The sequence below is a fragment of the Notamacropus eugenii genome, chromosome 2 (genome assembly GCF_028372415.1).
Source record: "Notamacropus eugenii isolate mMacEug1 chromosome 2, mMacEug1.pri_v2, whole genome shotgun sequence".
NCBI classification, from domain to species: Eukaryota; Metazoa; Chordata; class Mammalia; order Diprotodontia; family Macropodidae; genus Notamacropus; species Notamacropus eugenii.
The window spans coordinates 301367811-301381630 of record NC_092873.1 but is presented as its reverse complement, the minus strand read 5'-3'; the positions used below and the strand labels follow the sequence as shown (position 1 = coordinate 301381630).

At 41.5% G+C, this 13820-nt stretch overlaps 1 protein-coding gene across 15 annotated transcripts in view; it reads left to right on the top strand.

Moving 5' to 3' along the window:
• Positions 1-13820, top strand: part of LOC140527554 (myomegalin-like) — a 79099-nt gene that overhangs the window by 10496 nt on the left and 54783 nt on the right. For 13 of the 15 annotated variants that reach the window (XR_011974845.1, XR_011974851.1, XR_011974850.1 and 10 more), the window contains 3 exons: positions 1410-1599; positions 2689-3372; positions 5513-5732. The gene's annotated coding sequence lies outside the window, so the exon portion shown is untranslated. The remainder of the gene's footprint in view (positions 1-1409; positions 1600-2688; positions 3373-5512; positions 5733-13820) is intronic. The other 2 variants (XR_011974842.1, XR_011974844.1) reach the window with 2 other exon arrangements.

Below are 13820 nucleotides of genomic sequence, written 5' to 3'. Positions count from 1 at the left end.
ACAATGGCCTCCTCTATCTGTGGGGGAATTCCTGAAACTTCTTCCATTGCTCCATGATACTCAGAATTCTCAGAGTGGCTTTGGATGTGGACTCCTTCTTCCATGGGAGAACATCCATCGGTTCAGAGGGGGCATAGAAGTCAACATTCTAGGTGCCATAGCCCTGGTTAAGTTGCCTTTAGCAGGCTGTGACCGAAGGAGAGACATAATAGAAAGAACAAGGAGCCTTAGGAACAGAAGGCTTGGGTTTGAGGCCTGATTTTGTCATTCCCTACTTTATGACCACAGAGAAATTTCTCTCTCACCCTTAAATTTTTCATCTGCAAAAGTAAGATAATTATTACTTGTTCTACCTAGCCCTTAGTGTTGTTTCATCCAATATTTAATAATAGCTCACATTTATATAGCATTTAAAGTTCTATTAAATATTATTTTTTTATGATTTTTAAAAATTCAAATTAAAAAATGATTTTCAGTTCCAAATTTTCTTCCTTTCTCCACTCCTCACCCACCCACTGAGAAGGCAAGAAATACAATACCCATCATAAACGAGAAGTTATCATGTCTCTTAGTACTTATGACTACCCTCTGATTTCCAGATGAAATTGAGAGTGAAAGCAATTCTGGGAAAAGGGATTTGAATTCAGGTCTTCATGACTCTGCAATCCAGCTCTCTACCCATCAGGTTACCCAGCTCCCTCCAATGTGATGGTGCCTAAAGGATATATATTAATATAAGCTAGCACTATCCTTATTATCTGGCTTCATGTAGGAGCTGCATTGAATGTTACATCTAGAGTCCTTACATTAGGAAGTCCTGAGATCCAATCTGGCCTCAGATATTTATTCACTGTGTGACTCTGGGCAAGTCACTTAAACCCTGTCTGCCTCAGTGTCCTCATCTGTCAAATGAGTTGCGGAAGGAAATGGTAAACCACTCCATTCATCTTTGCTAAGAAACTTATCTTTACTAAGAAAACCCAAATGGGGTCACCAAGAGTCAGATGTAACTGAGACAACTGAAGAAAGCATCATATTCACTACAAGTGTTTTCAGTGTGTGTTCTCAAACATGTTGTATAGAAAATTTTGCCAGAGAGAAGCAGGTGTAGCTTTTCTGTTCCAGGAGGCTAAGCTGAGTGCCCAGTTGCTCCTTTGTTTTTAAGTCACTAACTGTGACTTAAGACTACAAAAGTACTGTCCATTTGCCCTGTGGTAGAGTCCGATATTTTCCCACTCCTGATAGTCATCTGCAGGCATAGGGTCTCTCCTTCTACCTAACTCTTTTCTCAGTTTGCCAAGTCTCTTGTGGTGGAGCTCTCATCTTCTTTGGTGGGTTTTGGGAGTTTCCAAGGCGTCTAGATACCTCGGTGCCTCACAAACCCAAATCTGTCTTCTCTGCCCCATCAGAGCAGTCTAGGGAGCTGGAGCGTCTGAGCAAGGCTTTGTTGGCCTCCCACACCAGACTTCAAGAGCTAGAGACCACGCTGGAGAGGCAGAAAGCTGAGCAGTGGCAGATGGTTGAGGTCCTGAAGGAGAGGCAGCAGGTGATCCTGCAGTTCTGAGAGGAGCAGCTCTCCCTCTAGGAGAAAAACAACAGGTGAGCCAGGCCTGTCTAGGGGCAGGGCAGCCCTCTGTCTCATAGCTTCTGCAAGACAGGCGAGACAGGCTGTAAAGAGACAGAGTTTCTTTCTCTGCCTCTGACCCCAAGTACCCTTGTTACAAGCCCTAAGTCAGGAGTGTGCTGGAAGCCATCAGGATGTGCTCAGGGAGCCAGATGGTCAGTTTTCAGAGTGAGTATTCACACATCAGAAATCAAGAAACACTATATATCAAGGCTTGATATAGTATTTTGTTGATGGTGTAGAGCAGAGCTTCTTCAACTGTGATTTTCGATCCCACATAGGGTCTTGAAAAATTTGACAATGGGAAAAGGTTTCTGAATCTGCAACAACAAAAAATTAATTAAAAATCAAACCCATAATGGATGTGGGGTGTGTCTGGCAACACTTCACTGTAGCCTTGGTTCTGAACATAAAGCATGTGCCCTTTGCACTATACATACCATTGGGCCACAAAATCCCAACAATGCTGCTAAAACTTGAAAAGGGTTCATGAGTGGAAAAAGTTTAAGAAGTCCTGGTCTAGATTTAAGAAAGTGATAGTAAAAATGGTAAGAATGCATATGAAACATGAAAGTCTGTGTTGTATATATTTTTAGGCAATGAAACATTTACCAGTAGTCTCCTGCCCTAACTTCATGAAAATTCCTTTCTAGAAACCTCCTTTTCTTTCTATATATGACTAGTGACATTTGGCTAGTGGCACAGTGGATAGAGCACTGTTCCTAGAGTCAGGAAGACCTGAGTTCAAATATGACCTCAGACATTTACTAGCTTTGTGACCCCCAGGGCAAGTCACCTAAACCTCAGTTTCCCCATCTGTAAAATGAGCTGGAGAAGGAAATGGCAAACCACTCCAGTACCTTTGCCAAGAACACCCCAAATGGGGTCAGAAAGTATTAGACACGACTGAACAACAAATCGGGAGCAAGGTGACACAGTAGATAGGAGGCTTAGAGTGACCTAGAGTCAGAAAGGTCTGAGCTCAAATCTTACCTTTGAAGTTTATTAGCCATGTGACTCTGGACAAGCCATTTAACTTCACTAAATCTCGATTTCATTTGTAGCCTATTTGCCAGGACGGTTGTGAAGATTAAACTAGATAAGAATGATGATGATGATGATGATGATGATGATTGGTAACATTTATATAGCAGTTACTATGGGCCAGGCACTGTGCCAAGAGCTTTACCATTTTTTTCTCATTGGTTTCTCATAACAACTCTGAGAGGTAAGTGCTATTATTGTCCCCATTTTATGAGTGAGGAAACTGAGACAAACAGAGGTTATATGACTTGTCTAGGGTCACACAGTTATGATGTATCTGAGGCAGGATTTGAACTCAAGTCTTTCAGGATTCCAGGTCCAGTAGTCTATCCACTGCCCCTGTGCCAATACATAGAATTCTATTGAGGGCCTGTTAATCCCCTCAGTGATATGCAGTGCACCTTTCTTGCTCTAACACTGAAAGACTTTATGGTAGCTGTTCTCTTTGTGTCCTACTCCAATCTAAGGCACCTGCTTCTAGAGAGTATCACTAGCTCACAGTGATGTTGTCCTGATGGGTCTGTTGCCCTGTGGAATCCCAGGTGTTCCAAAGCCCTGCACTTTTTCCTGGTAGGCTCCAGCACAAAATCATCCTCTTCCAGCAGTAGGATGAGGAGAACCACAGAGTCCTCCAGTCCCTGCAGTCTGAGCTGCAGGTCTACATAACCCTCTATGTAGCCCTCTACCCAAGCAGATGCTGAAGGGTAAGTGATTTCGACCCTATCTGTCTCCTGCCCCAGCTCTCTGCCTGGGAACTCCATCTTCCACAGAGATACAGTATTCGTTCTTGGAAAGGTACCATGAAAGATGGGTTGGAGTTGTGGGGAAAAGAGGAGAGACATTTTCAGGCACAAATTGCAGGAATAAACTGTCCATGTTGTGATTGGGCTCATGTCTAGGCAGCCTTGACAGCAAGAGAGCACAGGTCAACCTTATCCAGATATATTACTTAAGACAAATTCAGGATGAATTATTGAAATGCTCAAGTTATAGACTGGATTTTAAAGAAATCCACTTGCATTGCCTTCAAGTAGAAGAATACTTCTGGATTCTTAGTTTCACAATGAGCAGATTTCAGATACTCATAATGCAGACATCCAACCCTGTAGCCCAAATCCCACAGCTCATCTTTCTTGTTAACACCTACTTGGTAGTTTTGTCCAGAGCCCAGAAAAGCTGGGGGAGTCTTCTCTATCCATCATACGGACAATATAATTTTTCCAAATTACAGTAGAATGTGTTTTCTATGGAGGTGGTGGGGTTTCTAAACCAAGACTGACTGACACTAGGCAAATAAAATGTTCATGACTTTCAACAAGACAAAATTGAATAGGGAATCTGATTGTTTACTGTCTCAGGAAGAGGCCAAGTAGAGGGATCGAATTTGGAACTCAAAACTATCTCTTTAAATGTTTAAAAAGTGTTATACCATGTAATTGGGGGGAAAATAAAATATTAAAAAGACTTAAGGGTCACTAACAAGATGCTTAAAAGGGATAGTATGCCATAGAAGATAGAGGGCTGGATTAAAAATTATTTAGTGGGGATATGTTAAAACTTCAGATTTAGGTTAAAAAAAATTTATTTGCTTAAATATAAGGTTAAGGAAGACTTGTTTTGACAGTATTTCACATTAAAATGGTATATGGGCTTTAGCTGAAACAATATTAATATGAGACAGCATTGTATGTGGCCTTCTTATATTTCCTCAGAAATCATGCTCCATCTCCCATCTCTGCCTTTGAAATGATATGTCCCTGTGCCCGATGTGCATTCCCTGCCCACCTCTGCCTATTGAAATCCTAAGTTTCCTTTAAGGCTCAATTTATACACATGATTCTCCCCCAAATTATCTTATCTATTTTGTGATGTGGTGAAGTCAGGGAAGTCTGAGTTCCAATCCTGTTAACATTTACAAACTATGGGACCTTGAGCACTTGTGTGAAATGCTAAGTTACAGATTGGCATTGGTGGTGGTATGTTCCTATTGGGAGTTTCCTGTATGAAGGAAATCACGAGTTTGGGTTTAAAAAAAGTGACAATTAAAGAAGGAACTTAGTGAAAGAAGTTTGTTTAAACATCACTTCATTTCCCTCCCTTTTAATAAAGGAGAAAATAAAAACAGGAAGTTAGAGAAGGTGTATTGCAAACATGATGAGATGAGCTTGGTATGGAGAGGGTAAGATTTGGAGAAATTGATAGAGAAGGACAACAGGCAACAGAGATGGAAATTTGTATGGTGCGTGTTGAAATTTAGCCTAGAAAAGACTGGAGTTGAGGGGCAGGGTGCATTATGGCTACACAAAGCTGTAATTTGAAAGAGGATTTAGATGTTGTCTTCCAGATGTCAGAGGGTAAAATTAGTGGCAAGGCAGAGCAACTGCAGGAAGCAGGTAATGTGGGAACGGGATGATGATATCCTGGAGAGAAGCAGCGATTGTTTGGTTGGTTGTTTTTCTTCTGTCCTTGAAGAGGACCAAAATCATACGATGATGTTAGAGTGAAGTGACAATGAATCCGGCTATGACTGATCAGATGAATATGAGCTCAGAATGCTTGTAGTTCAAAAGAAGGGATAGAAATGAGACATCTCAAAGAGAATATGAGTAGTACTTAATGATAGCTTGCATATAAGATGGGAAGGAGAGGAATGATGGATATTAAGATCATGCCAAAATTTCAAGCCTTCAGAGACTAGTGCCAATATTGGCAGAGATGGTAAAGTAGGAAAAAAGGGAGTCAGCTTGGATGGGTGGGGTTAGGTGGGGAGTTCTGTCAAGAGGATGTAGCTCCACAGGATGTGACTCCCATTCAATTGCACCAAATTGTCCCTTGATCTTTCAGCTTGCAGCAGGGATATCTATCACCAAGGGTTTCTGAGGAGTGACTTGAGCACCCTGGTAGCAGAGGTTTGGGCTCTTCGAAGTCAATTGCAATACAGCCTCCAAGTTAACAATTCCCAGCAGAGGCTGGAGTGCAGTCCTGGGAAATCTACCCTCATCTTCCTGCATGATCCAAGATTTCCTAGCCACTAGCCCTGGGAACAAGTGACAATTTTTCCAAGGTAGGAAAACAAACCTTCACATAGACATGGGGGTGAGGAGTTGGGGAGAGGGTGGGGTTGTTTTCAGAGTCTGTGGTGGAGAGTCCTACATTGAGCCCTTAAGGGCTATAGATGACATCATCACCCATCATTTATGATCATCTATGGGGAAAGTGGTCCATCCTCTGTTTCCTCAACTGTAAAGTGGGGTTAATGGGGAAAATAATAGTCCCTCTTTCCCATGGATGGTTGTTGTAACAATAAGCACCCCCACATACACAATGGGACCTTCTATCCCAGGTTCTTAGATCTGCATTCATAAAAAGAAAGGCAACTTTTGAGGGGTTAACAATGACTTTCATCAAGCACCTTTATCAATCCTTTAGTCAAGCACATATATCATTCACCTGGTTCAGGGGAGTCAATACCCGGGACCCCAAAGTAATCAACAGACATGGTTTCCTCTGACCATAATTCAACAGACACCTGTCTGGTCAGGCAAGCATGACATCTGAGTTCTCTAAGCCAGGAGGTTCCTTAGCAGCTTCCCAGTGTCCTTCTCTGGCACTCAAACTTTCTTACCAAAACTAAGCCCCAAAATAAAACTGCACCTCAGAGACTTTATACACTTTTTATAGTCAAAGGGCATCACACCCTTAAAGAACCAGTGCCTCAGTAACTAAAGGCTTAAACCTCACAAATCTTCCCAGGACTGACAACGGGTGGGAAAGATCCTCCTCAGTCACATTCAAATAGAGGCATTATACTTCTTGATTATACTAAAACAAAAACAGCAAAAGATCCTCCTTTACTCGCCCTTACAGTTGGAGTGAAGCTCAAATGAGATTATAATTGCAAAGTGCTCAGCACAGTGCCCAGCACATAATGAGCACTATATAATATAATTGTGTAATTATGTGATACTCCGGATAATATTCTTATCATTGCAAAGTAGGTAAACCAGTATTATTTCAGATACTTTACAGATGAAGAAACTAAGGTTAGAACAGCAATGAGTTTTCAAAAATCAGTCTCCAACTGGTAAGTGGTAGAGGAAGGATTATGTTTGGGTGGTTGTTGTCCTTCGTCTTCAAAGAGGACCAAAATGACATCACCTAGTAAACCGAAATTTCAGTGTATCCGACTGTGACTGATTAAACCAATAGGGGTTCAGAATGCTCTACTACAGATTGGGCACAGATAGTCTATTTGAATATTTGGGGTGGATATTGCAAATTTGCGCGTCCTGCATTCACTTTGTGTTGTCTCAGTTCTGCTTTGCTCAGAGAGCACATCACCTTTTCTTTCTTTCTTTCTTTTTTTTAATTAAATTTATTTATTTAACTTTTAACATTCATTTTCACAAAATTTTGGGTTACAAATTTTCTCCCCTTTTATCCCCTCCCCCCCCAAACACCAAGCATTCTAATTTCCCCTACGACCAATCTGCTCTCTCTTCTATCATCCCTCTCTGCCCTTGTCTCCGTCTTCTCTTTTGTCCTGTAGGGCCAGATAGCTTTCTATACCCCTTTACCTGTATTTCTTATTTCCTAATGGCAAGAACATTACTCGACAGCTGATCCTAACACTTTGAGTTCCAACTTCTTTACCTCCCTCCCTCTCCACCCCTTCCCTTTGGAAGGCAAGCAATTCAATATAGGCCAAATCTGTGTAGTTTTGCAAATGACTTCCATAATAGTTGTGTTGTATAAGACTAACTATATTTCCCTCCATCCTATCCTGTCCCCCATTACTTCTATTCTCTTTTGATCCTATCCCTCCCCATGAGTGTCGACCTCAAATTGCACCCTTCTCCCCATGCCCTTCCTTCTATCATCCCCCCCCACCATGCTTATCCCCTTATCCCCCACTTTCCTGTATTGTAAGATAGGTTTTCATACCAAAATGAGTGCGCATTTTATTCTTTCCTTTAGTGGAATGTGATGAGAGTAGACTTCATGTTTTTCTCTCACCTCCCCTCTTTATCCCTCCACTAATGAGTCTCTTGCTTGCCTCTTTTATGAGAGACAATTTGCCCCAATCAATTTCTCCCTTTCTCCTCCCAATATATTTCTCTCTCACTGCTTGATTTCATTTTTTTAAAGATATGATCCCATCCTCTTCAATTCACTTTGTGCACTCTGTCTCTATGTGTGTGTGCGTGTGTGCATGTGTGTGTGTGTAATCCCACCCAGTACCTAGATACTGAAAAGTTTCAAGAGTTACAAATATTGTCTTTCCATGTAGGAATGTAAACAGTTCAACTTTAGTAAGTCCCTTATGACTTCTCTTTGCTGTTCACCTTTTCATGGTTCTCTTCATTCTTGTGTTTGAAAGTCAAATTTTCTTTTCAGCTCTGGTCTTTTCATCAAGAATGCTTGAAAATCCTCTATTTCATTGAAAGACCAATTTTTCCCCTGAAGTATTATACTCAGTTTTGTTGGGTAGGTGATTCTTGGTTTTAGTCCTAGTTCCTTTGACTTCTGGAATATCCTATTCCATGCCCTTCGATCCCTTAATGTAGAGGCTGCTAGATCTTGTGTTATCCTGATTGTATTTCCACAATACTTGAATTGTTTCTTTCTAGCTACTTGCAATATTTTCTCCTTGACCTGGGAACTCTGGAATTTGGCCACAATGTTCCTAGGAGTTTCTCTTTTTGGATCTCTTTCAGGCGGTGTTCTGTGGATTCCTTGAATATTTATTTTGCCCTCTGGTTCTAGAATCTCAGGGCAGTTTTCCTTGATAATTTCATGAAAGATGATGTCTAGGCTCTTTTTTTGATCATGGCTTTCAGGTAGTCCCATAATTTTTACATTGTCTCTCCTGGATCTATTTTCCAGGTCAGTTGTTTTTCCAATGAGATATTTCACATTATCTTCCATTTTTCCATTCTTTTGGTTTTGTTTTGTGATTTCTTGCTTTCTCATAAAGTCATTAGCCTCCATCTGTGCCATTCTAATTTTGAAAGAACTATTTTCTTCAGTGAGCTTTTGAATCTCCTTTTCCATCTGGCTAATTCTGCTTTTGAAAGCATTCTTCTCCTCATTGGCTTCTTGAACTTCTTTTGCCAATTGAGTTAGCCTATTTTTCAAGGTGTTATTTTCTTCAACATTTTTTTGGGTCTCCTTTAGCAGGGTGCTTACCTGCTTTTCATGCTTTGACTTCATGTCTCTCATTTCTCTTCCCAGCTTTTCCTCCACCTCTCTAACTTGATTTTCAAAATTCTTTTTGAGCTCTTCCATGGCCTGAGCCCATTGGGTGGGCTGGGACACAGAAGCCTTGACTTCTGTGTCTTTGCCTGATGGTAAGCATTGTTCTTCCTCATCAGAAAGGAAGGGAGGAAATGCCTGTTCACCAAGAAAGTAACCTTCTATAGTGTTTTTTCTTTTCCCTTTTCTGGGCATTTTCCTAGCCAGTGACTTGACCTCTGAATATTCTCCTCACACCCACCTTGCCTCCTGATCCTCCCAGCCAGCGTTTGGGGTCTGAGATTCAAATGCTGCTTCCAGCCTCAGGGCTTTTGGAGGGGGCAGGGCTGCTATTCAGAGTGAGATTAAGTTCAGGTGCTCAGGTCTGGGCAGGCCCGCCTCTCAGGCTCAGTTCCCTCAGGTGGTTTATGCACAGACCTTCAACAATGGATCCAGGCTCCTGCCTGCTTGGGGAGCCCTGGTCTGCCGCTGCCTCTCAGCTTCTGCCTCCCGAGGGGGCCTGAGTTATGGGGGCACCCCACTCCCCTCTCGACCCGCCAAAGAGACTCTCTCACCGACCCCCGTCACCTGTGGGTGGAGGGATTTGTGCGGCCGCTGGAGATCCCGTCCCTGAAGCCTGCTCGGATCTGTTCCTCTTGGTGCCGCGGCCGCGGCAGGTCTGGGCTGGGCTCCACGTCTGCAGAGCGACGGACCTTTTGCGAGAGGTTTGCAGGTCCCTCTGGAACAGAAAGCTCCTTCGCTCCACTGTTCTGTGGCCTCACTGCTCCAGAATTCTCCGTGAGTTACTTTATACAGATGTTGTATGGGTTGTGGGTTCGGAGCTATGTGTATTTGCGTCTTTCTACTCCACCATCTTGGCTCCACCCCCCCACCCCACATCACCTTTTCTTATGTGGGCACACCATGCTGAGTGGTTCTGTGCCAGTGTCTCCCATGTTGCATAGTCAAATCCAAAGTTCCTGAGAGAGACCTTGAGAGTGTCCTTATAATGTTTCTTCTGGCCACCATGTGATCACCTGCCACATGCAAGTTCTCCATAAAATGATATTTTTGGCAAGTGTAAATTTTGTATTTGAACAATGTGGCCAGTTCGTTGGAGTTGAGCTCTCTGAAGCATAGGTTGAATACTTGGCAGTTCAGCTGAAGCAAAAACTTCAGTGTTTGGTACCTTATCATGCCTGGTGATCCTCAAAATCTTCCGAAGACAGTTGAACTGGAAGCGATTGAGTTTCCTGGCATGGCACTGGTAGGCTGTCCATGTTTCACAAGCATATAACAATGGGATCAGCATAACGACTCTGTAGACCTTCAGTTTGGTAGTCAGTCTAATACCTCTTCTCTCCCAAACCTTTCTTCAGAGCCTCCCAAACACTGAGCTAGGTCTAGCAATGCGTGTATCAACCTCATTGGCAATGTGTGTATCCCTGGAAAGTACACTACCAAGGTAAGTGAACTTATCCACAGCATTCAAACTTCTCCATTTGTTGTAACAGATGGTTCCAAGTATTAATAGTGTGGTGGTGGCTGATGGAGCACCTGTGGTTTTATTTGATGTTAATGATTAGACCAACATTAGCACAGGCAGCAGAGAACTGTTCCATACTTTGTTGCATCTCTGCTTCAGAGGCTACATTGAGTGCACAATCATCTGTGAACAGAAAATCATGCACCTACACTCCCTTCCACTTTAGCATTGACTTGTAACCTTTTGAAATTGAAGAACTTATGGTCAGTATGGTAGTTGACTTTGATGCCGTGTTCATTCTCATTGAAAGCATTTGTCAACATGGCTGAAAACATCATGCTAAAAAACAGCAATGGTCATCTACTGCTGAAGACTTGTGCATTGCATGACCTCATCACCAACACTCTTCCATTTACTTAAATGTAATAAAACTTCACGGATGCACCCTCACAACAACTGGCATCAAATAGATTATGTGATTGTAAGAAGAAGAGACAGACAAGATATGAGAGTGACAAAGGCAATGTGTGGTGCAGAGTGCTGGACTGATCGTAGACATCCTTTCCAAGTTAAATATTCGCATTCATCAAAAGCGTCGCCCCCAAGGCAAAATGACTACCAGAAGAATTAGTGTCAACAAATTCGAGCTCTTCTCTGAGTGTGAACAGTTTGCCGCTCACTTGGAGGGAAAGTTGAGCCAACATACAGATGGCAACAGTGGAGCAGAAAAGAAATGGGCAGCTCTCAGAGATTTGGTGTACAGCACTGCATTTGCTCATCTGGGTCAGAACACTCACAAACACCAAGAGTGGTTTGATGAAAATGATGGGGAAATTCAGAAGGTGCTAAATGAAAAATGAGAACTCCACAGGATTTACCAGCAGGATAGTTCATCCACCTCTAAGAAGGTAGCATTTAATTCCATCAAAAGCACAGTACAAGCAAAGCTTAGAAAGATGCAGGATTCCTGGCTCAGTAAGAAGGCAGATGAAATTGAGTTTTATGCTGATAGGAACAATTCAAAGTTGTTTTATGATTCCCTGAAAGCTATTTATGGACCAGTAACCTACAGTACATCACAACTACTCAGTGCTGATGGAGCCACATTGATTAGTGATAAAGACATGATCCTAGAGAGATGGGCTGAACACTTCCATAGGGTTCTCGACAGACCATCATCTATCAATGCTGAGGCCATTGACCATTGACCTCAAGTTGAAGTCAATCCCTCCTTAGCTGAAATTCCAACTGAAGAAGAGGTTTTGAGGGCCATTAGGCTCCTTTCCTGTGGCAAAGCATCTGGTGCTGATTCTATTCCAGCTGAGATTTACATGGTAGGGGGACCATTGCTCATACAAAAGCTGACTGAAAGTTTCTAGGTTATAGAACAAGAGGAGGTTATCCCACAGGAGTTCAAGGATGCCTCCATTCTCCATCTCTATAAGGGTAAATGGAATAGATTTTCCTGTGACAATCACAGGGCTATCTCCCTCTAAGTCATTGCTGACAAAATTATTGCTAGAGTCATTCTTAATAAACTGATCCTGCACCTGGAAGATGGGCATATACCTGAGAGCCACTGTGGCTTCAGAAAGGGCTGAGGAACAGTTGTGGGACTGTGGGTGAGTCACTTAACCCTATTTATCTAAGTTTTCTCATCTGTAAAATGACCTGGAGAAGAAAATGGCAAACTACTCTAGTATCTTTGCAAGAAAAACCCAAATGATGTCATCAGACACAACTGCAAGTGACTGAACAACAATGATTCCAAATTCATAGTCTTCTCACTGCACCAGGGTGTCAGGCTCTGATTTAAATCTAGATGGAAGGAGGATAAATCTATGTTGAGTGCTAATTGGTTTGCCAGGGAAGTAATTTAATTATTTAAGATTTTTTCAATTTCCACATGAAAACAACTTTTAACACTCACATTTTAAAATTTTAATTTCCAAATTCTCTCCCTCCTTCCTCCTTCCCCCACCCCAAGGCAATAAGCAAATTGATGTAGGTTATATATGTGCTGTGAAGCACAACATTTCCTTATTAATCACTCTGTGAAAGAAAATACAGATGAAAAATACAAGTATGAAAAAATCAAAATGTTAAAATAGTAAGCTTTGCTCTGCATTGAGACTCCATCAGTTCTTTCTCTAGAGGGGGGTAGCATTTTTCATCATGAGTGCCTTGGAATTGTCTTGGATCTTCATATTACTGAGAATAGCTAAGTCATTCACAATCAATCATCATACAACATTGCTGTTTCAGTGTAAAATGTTCTTCTGGTCTGCTTATTTCAATTTGCATCAGTTCATGTAAGTCTCTCTAGGTTTTTCTGAAATCTACCTACTCATCATTTCTTATAGCATGATAGTATTAGATCACAATGATAGACCACAACTTGTTCAGCCATTTCCCAAGTTCATGGGCATCCCCTTGATTTCCAATTCTTCAAAACAAACAGAGATGGTATAAATATTTTTGTACAAGTGGGACCTTTTCAGGGAGGTCATTTTAAAAAAGCAAGAGAGGGGTTTCTACTTATCCAGACTCATCAAATAAGCTGGGATCCAGAAAAACATAGAGATTCTTTGGACTTCAGTGCAGTCTTATGTAAGGTTTGCATGGCCAAAGAAATGGTGTGACTGCTCAACCTCTTGACTTCTCCTTATACCCATCTTCATTTTCCTATAAAACAGCAGACCACTTGCTTCTCTGGAGGGATAGTGGTCATTGTTTAAGGAATCCCTCAAGGGTTGGCTCATGTATGTTCCAAGGTCAGTCCTGAGGGAAATTTGGCCTCTAAATAGGGGGGTCATGTTCTTTTTTCCTTTGACTCTCTGTGTCCCCTAAACTAGAGCCCTTGGTAAACCACCTTAAGCCTAAGATTTGACTTATATCAAGGGTCTAGCCCAAAGGAAGAAGAAAGGTGTTCAATGTCCGAGGTAGATAAGGTACAAGACAGCAATTTATTTCCACTTCTAGAAAAGAAATGCTTATTAAAACACAAAAGACTGATAAGCATACATTGACAAAAGTGAAAACCAGAATCCATAACCTATAAATCCCAAGACTTTTTATTTAAAACATTTTTTTAAAAAGCAATGTATCTTTATGTTTTGTTTATTTGCATATTAATAAGACACTTCTATTCTCTAATGCAAACTCATTGAGGACAGGTATTTATTAAAAAATTTGTAAAGTTTCTGTCTCCTACAGGATATAAAACTCTCTTTTCCTTCATGAAATGTTTTCTGATTACCAAACAGAAAAGGAGTCCTCTGTCCTTTGAAGTCTGGTATTAGATTGTAGTTCTTTTATATACTCTATATTATATTCCTTTGAGTTTATGTCTTATCTTTCTTCCCCTACAGGATTATAAATTCCATGAGGAAATGGACAATGGCTTTTACCACTTTAGATATCCTTCAAATC